Raw genomic sequence first — 16,035 nt, forward strand, 5'->3', positions numbered from 1 at the left:
CTTGGGTTGTCATGACGCACGGAGTACCCGCCGTCTCGTGCAGGCGCACGAAGTTTTCTAGCGCCGTCTTACCTAGAAAGCGGTATCGATCCCTACGTATACGAAAGGTCGTCCATCCGAGGGCGTCAGGATAATTTCAGTAGCGTGGCATTTTCGATAACGTGCACCCAATACTCGACAACACGAGAAGTTTTGCATTGCGCTCGCACAGAAATGCGGCCGCCGTGACAGGTAGTCGTGTTCACGACCTCGTGCTTAGCAGCATTGCGCCGTCGGCTTTGAGCTATACCGCGCTGAGCCAAGGAAAATGGGAAATGCGTTAAAAAAAAAAATATGGAGGACGCCCAAGCTTCGCCTTTAAGAGTGGAACGCGACAGCACTCAAAGATTCCGGACTGCTTCTCACGCTTCTTGGCAACTGCAGCTTACGTAACCGGGAACGTCTATACCGGGAAATGCTGACGGCGAACGCTATGCACGATGAGAGTTTTCTGGTAGAAACGTGGCCTCTTGCGTGGGCCGATCCCGGACATAGTGCACAGCCGCGCCATAAAATTGTCATTTTCAGGTTTCTGTTATTATGCGAAGCATATTACTAGAGCTCAACCCAGCTGCTCAGGCGCGGCGGTGTCGCGTTCAATACCACGTGACACCGTGACGTCACGACAGAGGAGAAGTGGGGCTCCAACTCGCGCCGTCGATCGCGGCGTCGCCTTCAAGGCTGACCACGTGACACCGTGACGTCACGACAGAGGAGAAACGGGGCTCCAACTCGCGCCGTCGCTTGCGGCGTCGCGGCGGTATATAAGCAGCTGCGCTTGCCTCTGCTAGACACTCACGAGGTGAGATGCCTCCTGGAGACAGAGCTGCTCGTTGGAATGAGAAGCGTAGGTTGCGGCGTGCTACAGAGACTGTTTCTAGGTGGCTTTGCTACGGCGCAGCGACTACGCGCCCCGCATCGGACGCGGTGAGCGTCGAGCAACGCAGCGTTCGGCGCGACAACGAAATGTGCGCCTGAGCAAGCGCCGCACGCCTGAGCCGGCGCCGACGACACCGGCTTTTCTGCGACACGAGCTCCTTAACGCTGTCGCGTTAAAATAAAGGCTAGTATGCTTCGCATCCTGGGCTTAACCTTAGCTAAGCCACAGCCAGTTTTTTGTTCTTCAGTTTTAATATTTCAGTCTGAGAAGATTTAACATAAAAGGCATTAGCTGTCGGTGTTTTTTTTTTCATGACATTTGTTAGTGGGCTGTCATTCTCGAAATTCCCAGGAATGCCTTCGTCGAGAATCTAAGACAAGGTATTAGCAACTTTAGTCGAAGAACGGTGCGGCAATACAACCCGCATGTACCGCATGTCATGTAGCGGGGCGTGGCATATACACATACCTAAATATATACGGCAATTTTCGCTCACGGCACGCCGGACGCCGACACCGGATTCTCTACGACGCGGGACCCGTTCACTTGGTGCACTTGCACGGAAACTGGTTCTGATTAAACTTGAAAGGACGCCGAAGAAGGGTGTAAGGTTGAGCTGCGGTATAGATTACTGTTCCGTTAACGCAAGATGGTCGCTCTTATTGTGAGAGGAGGCTTTCGTAATACAGGAAAGACGCAGGAATAAAAGACCGCATGGTGGCGACGCCACCGTGAGATTTCTGCACTACGCCACCCCGATGCCATGGATTTTGTAAGCGTCTACGCTGGTGAAGTTGACACTCTATCGGTGAACAAGGAGCGCATTCACCGCCTTCTAAAGGAACCGAGCGCCCAAACTCGCAACTTTTGAGAACCTCTCCCGCGGCAACATGACCACAATATGACAGATTATAATTGAAATCAGTGACGTCACGCTGACGTACCGCAATGATTTATTTCTGGCGCGAAATTCGGGAAAGGCTATAGCTTGGGCTTCCATATCTCCAGCAATAATCAAGTATTTTGTTTTCTTTGCCAAATGACTGAAAACCACATTTTGTAGGAAGCCTTTGTCAGTCCGAATTGGTTTGGTGTTCATCGTTTCAGCGTTCCTTTAACTGCCTGTGAAGAAGTTAGCTGCCATTGCACAGGTCTTCAAATTTCTCTGTAGGAAAAACTGGGGTACACCAGTCCATTCTATGATGTAGTTGTACAGGTTGGGGTTTCTCGGACTCCCACGTTACAGTCTACCACTGTTGTCAAATGCATGCAAGACGAACCTCCGCGCTTTGGAGAGCATACAAGGTCAAGCCCTACGCAGGTGTTTAGGGCTGCCTCGGTGCACCTCAACAGCAGCAACAATTGCCATCGCGGGAGACCATATGATCCAGACACGTGTAGCTGTCGACTCTCTCAGAGCGCACATTCGCCATCTGTCAAGGATCCCCGACCATCATTTGGCCTCTCTACCATCCGAGAAACCCCAAGCGACCTTTTCAAGAGTGATTAATGCTCATCAAAAGTGCATACCTACACCGGCGGTGAAGCCTTCATCTCCACTGTGGTGCCTGCGACAGCCTCAAGTGAATTTTACTATTCCTGGAATTACAAAATGTCCAATCATCCATCACCGGCTCTGAAGCAACTTACGCTCCTATTAATGCACCAGACGTATCATGACCGCACACATATATATACCAACGGTTCGACCTTACCTACCAGCTCAACTGCCGCATTCATCGTTTGAGCTAAGCAGGTTATAGTAAGTTTCAAATTGTCACACATGACTACATCTACGTCGGCAGAACTTGCAGCTCTCCATGCCGCTATGACGTATGTCGCCGAAGAGCCAACAGAGAAATGGGTTGTATTTTGTGATTCTAAGGCAGCTCTTCACAGTATCAAGTCTGCATTACACCGCAGAACTTACGAGCAGATGATATCTGACATCAGTGAGGTGCACCACCATGCTCTGGAAAGTGGGCAAAACGTCATATTTCAATGGATTCCTGCTCACTGTGGCATCGTCGGCAACAGCCTAGCTGACAAGGCTGCCCGGTCTGCCCACGAAGACACCCAGACGCGTCCAACACCTTTTGCGAGGTCGGACGCTGCCAGGGAACTTCGCCTACTTGCACACAAAAAGTCACAAGATCTCTGGATTTCAAGTGCCTTCAATTGCAGATTACGTAAACTGGACCCCACGCTACGGGTAAAACTGCCATCTAGCCTTTCCCGCGACGAAACAACCTTGCTGTGCCCTTTGTGGCTGGCAGTGGCGTTCACGAACGCATACTCCTATCGTTTGGGAATGGCTGAGAGTCCGACGTGCGACTCCTGTGGGTACGACGAAACCATCGAGCACCTATTGTGTAGCTGTCCTCGCTACGATGTACAACGCCTCTCTCTGCGGGCGACTTTGCACCGACTAGACTCAAGCCCGTTCACTGAGTCAAAGATACTCGGATCACGGCCACACCCGTCACTCGCACGAAAAGCTATTCGTGCACTAGTGCAATACTTGAAGTGCGCCTGCTTAGACCATTTATAGTGCCCCTCTGTATAGTGTGCCCCCACACGCGTTCAGTGCTTACTCTCTCCCTTTTTTCTCTTTCGATTCCCCTTTCGCCCACCTCCAGTGTAGGGTAGCAAACCGGGTGCTCTTCTGGTTGACCTCCCTGCCCTTTCCTGTCCTTGCTTTCTCTTTAACTGCCCGTCTGCCGAATCATGAATGAGAAAGGTTGTACGACTCGTCAGACATTTCCGTTAGCGCATGATTCCGTTGATCCGCTTCCCGTCTAACGTATCCTTTGTCGTCATGGAGTGACAACTTATCGCGAAAAAAAAAACATTAATAAACATAAGGGAAGCACTGCGTCCGCTGCTCGCTAGTGCAGCCGTCCCCTTGCACAACTGCATGGACGCCGCTTCCTCTTCGCTCACTGAGAACGCTAAGAGTGAGCGGCACCAATTTCCGAGGCCACAGTAAGAAGGAACTGCGCAGAGGCTTCCTGACGCGACTGATACCCGTATCCGTCACAGAGAACTGTCTCATTAACAGGCTAATTCGTTTCTTTATTATTTCTTTCTTTATTCGTTCCTACAGCGTTCCTATAGGTTATATACGATGAAGGCCAAGGTCGTTTGGCACGCACACACACACACACACGCCCACGCCAGTATTCTAGATTGTGCAACTTGCCATGGCGTAGAGCGTACATGTATATATACATATATACACGTAGGGAAACGTATGTAACATCTGTCGGCTTCTGAAACGCAGCATCCACATTAGCGCAGCTATGACTTGCCGCTCTGTTCTCCAGCTGCCCGACTCGCTGGCGCCGTTTCTGGTGTGGGCGGTGACGGATGGCAAAAAACAAAAGAGATGTTGGAATGGCTCGAGAGGTTGGTGACCGCGCGGCGCGCCAGTCGGAGCGCCTGGCGCCCGCGTGAGAATTGGGCTATAACATGACATTGAATTTGCGTTAGCGTTACATTTGCAAAAAAGAAAGAAAAAGAATGCATATCAGCGGAATTATTTCGTACTGCAATTTCTCTCGCTAGCGCTAAACATTTGTCTTAAGTTTGCGCTAACGTAAGATTAAACTTGAGATCCACCTATCTTTATTTTTTTTACGCGAGAAGGTTCGTATCAAAGACTGGAAGGTGCCGCATCATGCGGTTATCTAATAACTAATGCGATTAACTGCATCAGTTGTGTCACTGACCGCACAACGAACTCAGCTAATTAGCACCTGCCGCACAGCAGCTACCGCGACAAAAACAAACGATGGTTGAAATGGCAATAATATAGGAAATCTGAGACCAGGTTCACAAACATTCTGTTACGCAAGAATGCTTCCTCAGTCGTGACGTTTCGGTTCAACAGCGCGATGACTGCATGATCGCCACGGCGGCAGCCGATCGCGGACGGCATGTTACAGAACTTTAGTTTCATCGATTGCTCGATTAGTGTGGATTGACGTCCATTGCTGAGTTTGTTCTCCCAAGACGAAAAGGAACATAAAAAAAATTGGGGGGGGGAGGGGGGGTAAGCCCACACCACCCGAAGGTATAACGGTCTGAAAAAAAAACAATCATAATATAAATGAAAAGGGATCGTCCATGCTGACAATCCAAAAGAGATTTAGAAAAAAAAAAGCCAATGAAAGATAAAAAGAAAAGGTTTGCGGAGCTGAAGCCACTTATGGAAGGCAGAGCAGAGTATGAAGAGGGAATAGGCCGCGAGTAAAGGGCAGCGCTGATCCACCGAATAGCTTGCTCCTGTATGTTCCATTAAAAGCTAATCATGAGCAGTAAAACAGCGCTAAACAACAGCACAAGGAGACGGACACAGACAACAGTGCTGATTAACAACCAAGTGTCTTTATTCATTCAGTCAGCATGTATATACTCCGCCGCTACCTCAAAGCACAGAATCAACAGAATTCAGCATGCGCAGCGGCGAAAAGTACAATTATTGTGATACGAAGGCAATCTCCTTCGGAAGGAGAGAAGTAGAGGGATGGCTTACACATGCTTCGCCGCTAATAGGAATGTGGAAAGCTTCGGAAATAAACCAGCGCTTATGTCTGTGCTTCAAAGTGTTGTTTACACTGGCTTTACTCAACAACAAAGTATAACAAAAACATAGACGTTTCGCCACCTATGCGGGTGGCATCGTCAGTACACAATGGCAACAAATGAGAAATACATCCTATTTATCTATGAAAGTGCCGTAAACATCCGGCAGGGGGCCACGGTTAGAGTTACATGAAGATTGATTACGACGGATGAACCATGATTCTGCGAACTTCCTTGGGCCCCATCGGTGTTCCCGTGCTAGTGTGGTTACATTGTTAAAATCAAACATGTGTCCCTTTGATAAACAATGATCAACCAATTCTGTCTTGGCACGTGTAGCATGGGTGGCTTTCGTAGCATCTCTTAGATGTTCCTTGATACGGGTGCGACGTCGCCGCCCTGTCTCGCCAATGTAGCTGGCATCACAGTCCGAGCAGTTGACCTTGTAGACGACACCACTTTGTTCGTCCGGAGGTGTGCGGTCCTTTGGCTTCGGGAACACGTTTGCCAACGTGTACGAGGGTGTAAACACAGTTCGAACACCTAAAGGCCGTAAAGCCCTGCGCACTGCTTCTGATACACCGCGGACATACGGAATGCATAGTATTCCCGAAGCCAAAGGACCGCACACCTCCGGACGAACAAAGTGGTGTCGTCTACAAGGTCAACTGCTCGGACTGTGATGCCAGCTACATTGGCGAGACAGGGCGGCGACGTCGCACCCGTATCAAGGAACATCTAAGAGATGCTACGAAAGCCACCCATGCTACACGTGCCAAGACAGAATTGGTTGATCATTGTTTATCAAAGGGACACATGTTTGATTTTAACAATGTAACCACACTAGCACGGGAACACCGATGGGGCCCAAGGAAGTTCGTAGAATCATGGTTCATCCGTCGTAATCAATCTTCATGTAACTCTAACCGTGGCCCCCTGCCGGATGTTTACGGCACTTTCATAGATAAATAGGATGTATTTCTCATTTGTTGCCATTGTGTACTGACGATGCCACCCGCATAGGTGGCGAAACGTCTATGTTTTTGTTATACTTTGTTGTTGAGTAAAGCCAGTGTAAACAACACTTTGAAGCATGAATTCCCCTGGCTTTTGGAACATTTTCTCACGCTTTTGTCTGTGTCCCTCTCCTTGTCCTCTTGTTTAGCGCTGTTTTAGTGCTCATAATCATGAACCAACCAGCCCAAATGCGTACTCTTCTTAAAAGCTAAGCTTCGGCAGCGATGCGCATGCTTTGTGATTCTGCAAGTTTATTGCAGATATGTTGAAGATTCAAGACGGCCATCTGCAGTCCAGAGAGAAGGGGAGCGGCCATCTTCAGTCCAGAGAGAGCAGAACAGTGTGTGCACCCCGTGCCGCAGGGGGGTCCAAGTACATCGCAAGGCTCCTAGGTAAGGTGACCTGGCCGGGAGCAGCATTGTCTGCAAGCCCGAGTATGTCTGTTCTGCACGAGTAGCCAGGGCATCCGCCGAGCAGATTGACGTGTGAGAGTAAGGCACCGCTTATGACAGACACCGTAGTGTAGCGTCTCGGATTAACTTCGACCACTTGAGGCGCCAGTTTGCTCCGGCTTTTGGACTTCAGCAACATGTTTTGTCGAGCGCACACTCGTTGCTGCAAAACTGGCAGCCCCTTACATTGAGTATGTGGACTACGGCGGGTGTTTTATCCCCTAGCAAGTCGCCAAACGCACCGCTTTAATGAAATTACGACGTCTCCTGTGACTCCCTCAGTTGCTCTACAGTGTTCAAAGGTCGCCGGCCTCTCGTTCTCGAAGTCACATGCTCTGATTCGTGCAATACACCCAAATTTGCTAACATAGCACTATGAATTGATCAATCAATCAATCAACATAACGATCAACAATCAACAATTGAGTCAATCAACAATCAACAATTGATTGTTGATCAATCAATCAACAATCAATCAATTAACATAAAAGTTCATTTCGCAAGCAACAGCAGCTCAATCGGCACAATTTCAGTAGTGATAAATAATGACATACAGACATAAGTAGATGAAGTAATAAACAGACAATATATCGGCAGTAAGCAATATTGCGAAACTAAGGCTTCATTGCTCGAAAAAAAAAGTATTCGACAGAAGCCATCCCACGATGACTGACGACGGTACAATGCATTTATCATAGAAGCGATACAGCGACACAAAGCATTGCCGCCGTTGAAACAGCTTATGTATGCGTACTTGAACAGGACGCCTCTCTGGCGCTTTCTTATCAGCACTCTGCGCCATCTGACGGCGCCGCTGTGAAACCTGCGCTTGGGCTCCGAAATCCGTAGCGCCCCGGTGCGCGCGAACCCCGGGAAACGCATTATGCGGCGGCAACACTGTGCAACTCTGATTGATTACTTGGCGGAGCTGCGATCATGACAGTTCTCGTCCTACCGTTCGAGCTTTCCCGCAGGTGAACCTGAGGAATATTTTTACATAAGCTAGTAGTTTCACCATTTTTTTTCTTTGCCACCATGTCTTTGCGGGCTTATGCGTCAAGTCTATTTCTCGGTTCGTTTTCCAACAGCGACGTTTTCAAATGGATATTTGTGCTGTGTATCGCGCAAAAAATACATTGACAGATTTTTAATACATACGTTGTCCGCGCCGCCACTTTGTTGCGTAAGATATTTTTGCCTGCTAGGACATGACGTACTAGCTCGTGTGCCTAAAATGCCTCTGCCTTGATTTAGAAAAAGAAAACGTTCTTTTGTTTAATTGCATTCTGTAACCTTGCCTGTCAGGACTTGGCTACGTTCAAGAGACATTTTCGCGACGTCCGTGAATTGTCGCTTGTGTGATGTACTCGAAACAATTGATCTGTAAGCTGCAGGGTTGCCATTTTATTTTGGGATGTGCTTCGACGAGCTCTTCACAAAGATTTTGATTTAAATTCTCATTCTTTGGGATATCTCGTGCCAAATACAGTTGTGACGATGTGCCCTTTGACGTGTTTCTGCCCATTGGAATGCATAGCCCGTGGGAAAACACGCATGCTGGATAGAGATTACGGAACCCATAATTTCATCAGCGACTCATTTTCCTCAAATGATCGTCGAACTGGTAGATCTATACGAACAAATCGAATTCCGTCCAGATTGGTGTTCCTCATTGGTATGGTGCTTATCCTTGGCGCCATTTTCCTGTTTCTTGCGAACATTGACCGCAACCTGAGCGGCGCGTTTAAATAATGAAGCACTCTACGGTGCTGTCTGGATGCGTCATCGTAGCCGTGCAACTAGAAGAGGCTTCTTAGCTCTTTTATCTGCTTGTTTCCCGCAGGAGTCATGCGTGCCTGAATAAATACCGCGAAAATTAATTCAAATGCACTTAGGTATCCCTACGTGGATGCATGCGAAAGTATTGCGACGTCTTGCCGACTACGACTCGTCTTACGAAGCGTCATGCCATTGCTCTCGCGTTGCCTTGTATCATTTCTCACGTGACGTGCGTCGGCCTCGTTCGAGTACTTGCGTGGACGTCCAAAGGAGCCGGGCGCAGCTACCGACTGAGAAGTCGAAGGTTCGTTCATCGGAGGGCACGGCAGAACACGCCGAAATCGCCGCACCGACTCGCAGATCCGCGACGCATGGAGCTATATATAGACCGGCCATAGGTGCGGTCTGTCTCTGTGACCGCGCGTCCTTTTGTACAGTCGCGATCAATTTGAAGGTGGTCGCTCGAGCGGCGACCGAAACTAGGAGCAGCGCCACGTTACGTCATCACCGTCAGTCAAGAGGGAAACATCAGGTAGCTACCCTCTCTCTCTTTTGCTGTTCCCTGAGCAGCTGTCACTCCCGTCTGGCAACTCGCAGCTTTTCGTCACCCTTCACGAGATAACCTGCGAATTCATTTCGACTGCCTTATCAGCTATTGCACAGAGGCGTCATTGTTAGCCAATGTATGCGTGAGGCAGGGATGCACACACATCATTGCCATCATCATCATCATCATCATCATCATCATCATCATCATCATCATCAGCCTGGTTACGCCCACTGCAGGGCAAAGGCCTCTCCCGTATTTCTCCAACAACCCCGGTCATGTACTAATTGTGGCCATGCCGTCCCTGCAAATTTCTTAATCTCATCCGCCCACCTAACTTTCTGCCGTCCCCTGCTACGCTTCCCTTCCCTTGGAATCCAGTCCGTAACCCTTAACGACCATCGGTTATCTTCCCTCCTCATTACATGTCCTGCCCATGCCCATTTCTTTTTCTTGATTTCAACTAAGATGTCATTAACTCGCGTTTGTTCCCTCACCCAATCTGCTCTTTTCTTATCTCTTAACGTTACACCTATCATTCTTCTTTCCATAGCTCGTTGCGTCGTCCTCAATTTGAGTAGAACCCTTTTCGTAAGCCTCCAGGTTTCTGCCCCGTAGGTGAGTACTGGTAAGACACAGCTATTATACACTTTTCTCTTGAGGGATAATGGCAACCTGCTGTTCATGATCTGAGAATGCCTGCCAAACGCACCCCAGCCCATTCTTATTCTTCTGATTATTTCTGTCTCATGATCCGGATCCGCAGTCACTACCTGCCCTAAGTAGATGTATTCCCTTACCACTTCCAGTGCCTCACTGCCTATTGTAAACTGCTGTTCTCTTCCGAGAGTGTTACATCATTGCCATGAAAGGTAACAAACACAAAAATGTGGCGAGTTAGTCTTGGGGGTGATGGTTGCAGTCTGGACGAGAGTAAAAGGGGAAGAAGGTAGCGCAATTTTTATCTTCGCAGTTACGAAATCGGCCGCTATGCTGCTTGGAAGGTCCGCTGGTCGCAGCTCGAGCGATCACCTTCAAATTGATCGCGACTGTACCATCTCCGTCGAAGGTTCGTCCATCGGTGTGCCCGGCGGAACTCGCCGAAATCGCCGCACCTACTGGCAGTGGGCCAGTGCCGGCAGCGCTTTCGCAGAGGGAGGGGGCAGTATGGGAACGCTGCCACGATAATCGGCGTCGGAGCCAGCCGCGGAAGAAGAGACGCGGGCTGTGGCACGAGCACGTCTCTGAGACCACGTGACTTTTATGCGAAGCATATTACGAGAGCTCAACCCAGCTCCTCAGGCGCGGCGGTGTCGCCTTGAAACCACGTGACACCCTGACGTCACGACAGAGGAGAAGTGGCTTTGGCTCAACTCTTGCAAGACGGGCTGGGTGGGAATCGAACCAGGGTCTCCGGAGTGTGGGACGGAGACGCTACCACTGAGCCACGAGTACGATGCTTCAAAGCGGTACAAAAGCGCCTCTAGTGAATGCGGTGTTGCCTTAGAAACGAGCTGTTTATAAGGCGTGCGTCTCTTGCTCAGGCGCACATTTCGTTGCCGCGCCGAACGCTGCTTTGCTCGACGCTCACCGCGTCCAATGCGGGGCGCGTAGTCGCTGCCCTGTAGCCCATTGTCTTACACCCCTTGGCGGGTCGACGGGAACGCTGTCGCGTTCCACTCTTGAAGGCGAAGCAGTAATGCATGAGTTGTTTCTTCGTCTAGCCGAACCAAATATAGCCAAGCAACAGCAGTTCACCAGGCTAAACAGTGGTTCAACAACTAAAATAAAGGCTAGTATGCTTCGCATCCTGGGCTTAACCTTACCTAAGCCACAGCCATTTTTTTTGTACCATCTCCGGGCACGCCGCCGGATTTTCCGCTTCACGAGCCCGATAATAACTGTCGCATTAAAATGTGAAACTGCGGCATATGCATTACCTGCGTCGCACGTCGATGGTGCGCGAGACGGGAGCGAAAGAAAACCATCGGCGTTTGTCAGCGCTCAAAGAAAGGATTAGGTAGACTTAGCCTGACCTCTGTCGGTCCGTTCCTCTAGGGCCAGTGCATGCACCCCGAGCATATGCGCACAGAACCCCACTGAGAACGCTAATGTGTGCGCATGCGCGCAAAGCTTGTTGCAGTATAGCGGAAGCCAGCACGCTGCGCTGGCTCCGGCAGAGCCGATTGAACGGAACGCGACGGCACGTCCACTAGGCGTCATCGCGTTTGCAGTCAGACACACTTGGCCGTCTCTGGAGTCCGCCCTGACCAATCAACAAGTGGGCCGCGCACCTGCGTCGATACCAGGACAGCACGGCGACGCCAACCGCGACGACGGGAAGGGAACGCGCCCTCGACCGTCCGTCCAAATGCTTCCGCAACAATAAAGTATTCTGCCTCGTATAGAAGTCCTTCAGTTCTCGTAGGGGGCCATAAGTAGTGGGCAAAGCGTGGCCAGGGTCCTCCCATGTTTTGGAAAAATGGAAGGACTCTGGCGTGGCGTACTGCACCGGCTGGCCGCAGCGAACCTCGGAATGACGGTGCGTCCGCTGTGGCTTCGCCGTTTCTTTGTAGCCGAACGTGCTGCAACGTACTCCTCAACCTCCACGTGCGACTCGCGCATGCGCCGAACGATAGCAGGAGAGCACGGCGGCGCCCATTGCGGAGGCGCAAACGTGCCTCGAATGTCCAAAAAACCCCAGACAAAGCCGAAACACCGCCGGCTACATTAGCCCTTAAGGGAAAGGAAGAGAAGACCGATGAAGGGCGACTTATTGCGCACTTGGTATTTTTATTAATCCGGAATTAAAGGAGAGGCTGGCTCACCGTTCCTGCAGCCACTATTCGAATACGAGTCAACTCGCGTAAGCAGTATACGCCGTTGGAAAGAAATTGTCGACCATGAAACTATTGTTTAGCGGTCACATTTCTCTGCACACACACACACACACACACACACACACACACACACACACACACACACACACACACACACACACACACACACACACACACACACACACACACATATATATATATATATATATATATATATATATATATATATATATATATATATATATATATATATATATAATGTCATCATGCACGAACCGACGAGTGGAGACACGTGCGTGTGCACAATTTTCCGTGTTCAGTACGTATGATTCAACCAGCATTTACTGCGTAACTTCTTTCGCTCTATCTACAGAAGGCAGTCGGTATTTTTAGCGCGTGGGTGAAGGATGGCAGCACAAGGGCGCACGGGTTGCTGACCGACTGGCACCAACAGGCAGGTGCAGCGCCTACGCGCAGGGGTGCACCAGGTGCACGTGTGCGCAGTGCGGGTTGGAGGCTCGGCTGCATTGGCGATCCGGACTTCTGCACAGTATGGGCAAAACGTCGATGTAAAAAAAAGAAGAAAGTCAGTACTATTATTATGGCTTGAAGGTATTGATTGATTGATTCGTCAGGTTTTACGTGTCAAAACCGCGATCTTATTATGATACACGCCCTATAGCAAAGGAGGGGGGAGCGGGACGGGCTCTCCGGGTTAATTCCGACCACTTGGGGTTCCTTAACGTGCGTTCAATGCAGGGTACACGAGTGTTATTTTGCAACCGTTTTACACGTCACTGAAAAAATCACAAGAAAGGAAACGACCGCAGAAAAATGTTCACTTAGAGTGTGGTCAGTGTCTTTCGTGTGCCAAGTTGATCCCCTACCGGATCAGATGATATCAAGCCCTTGATCACATGCCACTGTAATATTGCACAAATACCAAATTCATAATCATTCATGCGAAGTGATAAATATTGTCGAGCAAAAATTATTTTGTCAATGTATAGCACCAGTACTGAAATAGTGATCCCAGCGTTCCCAAAGAAATGTATTTGTGCTCTATATGTTGTTCTCCAACACCTTCCTCTTAAACTGCAAGACAACATTCTTTGCCTGAGGTTGTGCTAGTAGTATAAGCCTTTCTGGTGATCAAATGGCGTCAGCATTCACCAATTGTGTCATGCGCACCAAAGTTGGCAATGAAACAATATTAGAGATGTACGTCTGCCGTTTCACATGTGGGGCAGAAAAAAAAGCTGCTTTTAATTAGGGCCCTTTATTTCTTAGAATTTAACATACAACTTAAGCAGGTGTTCTAGTTCGGCTCAAGCGCACACTGAGTGGACATAGCACACTGCAGTCCACTCATTTTGTTCAGCCGTTCTTAACATTTGGGCACCATGCCAGTAAAACGGTCTACGTCTTCAATCAGAAAGGACCATTGTTTCTTTTTGTGACACTATAGTGGATCAGCATTAGCATGCTATGCCACGCACGCCAGCTGTAGCGGTGCACTTAATAAGCATGTCAGTCTGAAATATTGCACCAAATGTGCGATTCTATTTCTCCATGTTCCACAGGCCTTGAGTAGACTGCACTGCATGTGCATCTCATGTGCCAGTATAGACTTACACTGGCATGAAAATGAATGGATCCATATGTAAAAGCCACATTTGCCGCTTCCCCCGAATACAGCCAATAAAAAACACTATACCCTCAGGTAAACTGCACTCTGAACGGTTGCATTCAGTTAAACGGTTGCGTGCAATACTAGTGGCAGCAGAACTGAGCGCAAGTATGTGGAAAGTGCATATTAAGAAAGATAAAAACAGCATACAGAAAGGCTGTTTCCTGTCTCTACACAGACACAACCTTCCATCATGGCTCATAGATGCTTGAGGGAGCAGTAATAAATGGAACTTGTTTCATAAAGAAAAAAGTTATTCAGCGTGGTTGGTATGAATGTGACTAATACGTCAGGTCCTTAGTAAATGCAACTTCTTTACAGAAAGCTTAGAAATCCTAATTATCAATGCTCGAAAAAATTGCCTTACTTAATGTCGTAATAAATTGTTTGTAATACGGGTACAGGGACCAATGAGCTTTTTCTGACAGCATTTCTATACGTAGTACACGTGATTTTCGAATAAAGCAATCAGCGCAGAGAAAGAACAGGCTAATACTTGGACAGAAGTGAAGGCTTAAAAGGCAGCAAAGGCGCATTCACACTGCTCTATCGAATGTGTCTTTATGGTTACCAATGTTCTAAAAGAGTAATTTTGCCTAAATCAGGGCTCCAAAAACTATACCAATGCCACACACATATGCGCGCAGACGCACGCACACACACACGCACGCACACAAAACTGATTTGTGGTGCTTTCAAAAGTTACTGATTGAAAATACAAGTTAACTGTGACTGGCCTCCCATTGTGTCATGGCGTCTGGCACCAAGAGACCGCCGCATCCGAATTTCGGTGACATGAATAGACTTCTGTTTCAAGTCTGAAGCCGCACTACACTTGGCGGACGTTTTCAGCAGTCACACTAAAAGTTATGTATTAATTATTAATATTTTAATATTATCGAACAAGGAATTGAGGTTCTGTAGCATACTTACTCAGTTGACGGCTACCCATTATTGGTATAGAAACGAGACAAAAATTTTGTGATATACGCCTAAAAAACACTAAGTGCCTTCTCGTCATTACAAAGAATAACAAAAAACCCTCATCATCATTGTTTCAATATCAAATGCAAATTGAATACGGTAAACTTCAAAAGGGAAAGGCCATTTTTCTTACTGACAAATGGCACAACACAGAACTTCCTTTCTTGAAGCTGACAGCATTTAGACATCGCAATTTGTCAAGCTAGAATTCAGACTTATAGTTATAACTAAATTTAAAATCTAGATAGATTTCTTCACCAATTAATTCAAGTGTAACTCGCTTTCATATATGTCTGAAAATACTGTAAGAATTTCATGTTTTTAAGGCTATATAATGCATCACATTTATTTTTGACTCGCAGATTATGCTCAATCAGCAGTTTTGTCAGCCAGTCTCTGCCAATGTTTTGATAGAGTGCGACAGAATATTAGCCCACGCCGGATAGTTCCTAGTAGCCTATGAAATTCGGACATTTCTCAGCTGATGCAGGTAGCCCAAACGACTACTTAAACTACAACAGCAATATACTAGCACCATGGCTATTAACAGGCTTAAGGTGTGCTTGCTTATGTCAATGAAACAGTACAAATGTGATAGCCCACTATTGAAAACACGAAATGCACATTGCGTTAGCCTTGTTTCGTGTCTCAAATTTATGGTCATTGCTTTCTCCAAATTAACTCTACATTACTTCAAGGTCACATTCAACGACCGCTGTGAATCGCTTCTTCCAAGCTTTCCTCTTGCAGTGAGAAAGGGCACCGGACTTCTCTCTACGATTGGCACAGAATTTCATAGCGTACAGAGACTTTCAAATGCGACCTTGAAGTGAAGACAAGTGCTTTGAAAAACAAAAAGACTGATTATCTCGGAACAAAGGAAATGGAAAAAGATGCAGACTACATCGGCTTCACACTCCTTTGTGACAACACTGCAGGCGACATTGATGTCTTGACAGCCACATGGTCTAGTGCAGAACAGGAACCACTCAGTAAAAATAGAATGAAGGCCAACTGAAGGTTAAGGTATCTTATGTAAAGAATTAAAAAAAATTATATGCATTCAATCAAAACAATACACGCAAAAGTAATTTAAAGCTTAACATGATTCGCGTATGGTCTTTTTTACATTTCATACAGGAACATTGAACAAAGGTCGCACAGTACTAAATTTCTTGACCTTAAAATTCCAAGTTTCATATAGCTGATGTGTAAGGGGG

General features: G+C 47.8%; 1 protein-coding gene across 7 annotated transcripts in view; it reads left to right on the forward strand.

The window, feature by feature from the left end:
- The window catches only part of LOC135905116 (uncharacterized), a 595,563-nt gene that overhangs the window by 36,184 nt on the left and 543,344 nt on the right, over positions 1-16,035 (forward strand). For all 7 annotated transcript variants that reach the window (XR_010565325.1, XR_010565321.2, XR_010565324.1 and 4 more), the window contains exon 2: positions 6,784-6,915. The gene's annotated coding sequence lies outside the window, so the exon portion shown is untranslated. The remainder of the gene's footprint in view (positions 1-6,783; positions 6,916-16,035) is intronic.

This window comes from Dermacentor albipictus, chromosome 6 (genome assembly GCF_038994185.2).
Source record: "Dermacentor albipictus isolate Rhodes 1998 colony chromosome 6, USDA_Dalb.pri_finalv2, whole genome shotgun sequence".
NCBI classification, from domain to species: Eukaryota; Metazoa; Arthropoda; class Arachnida; order Ixodida; family Ixodidae; genus Dermacentor; species Dermacentor albipictus.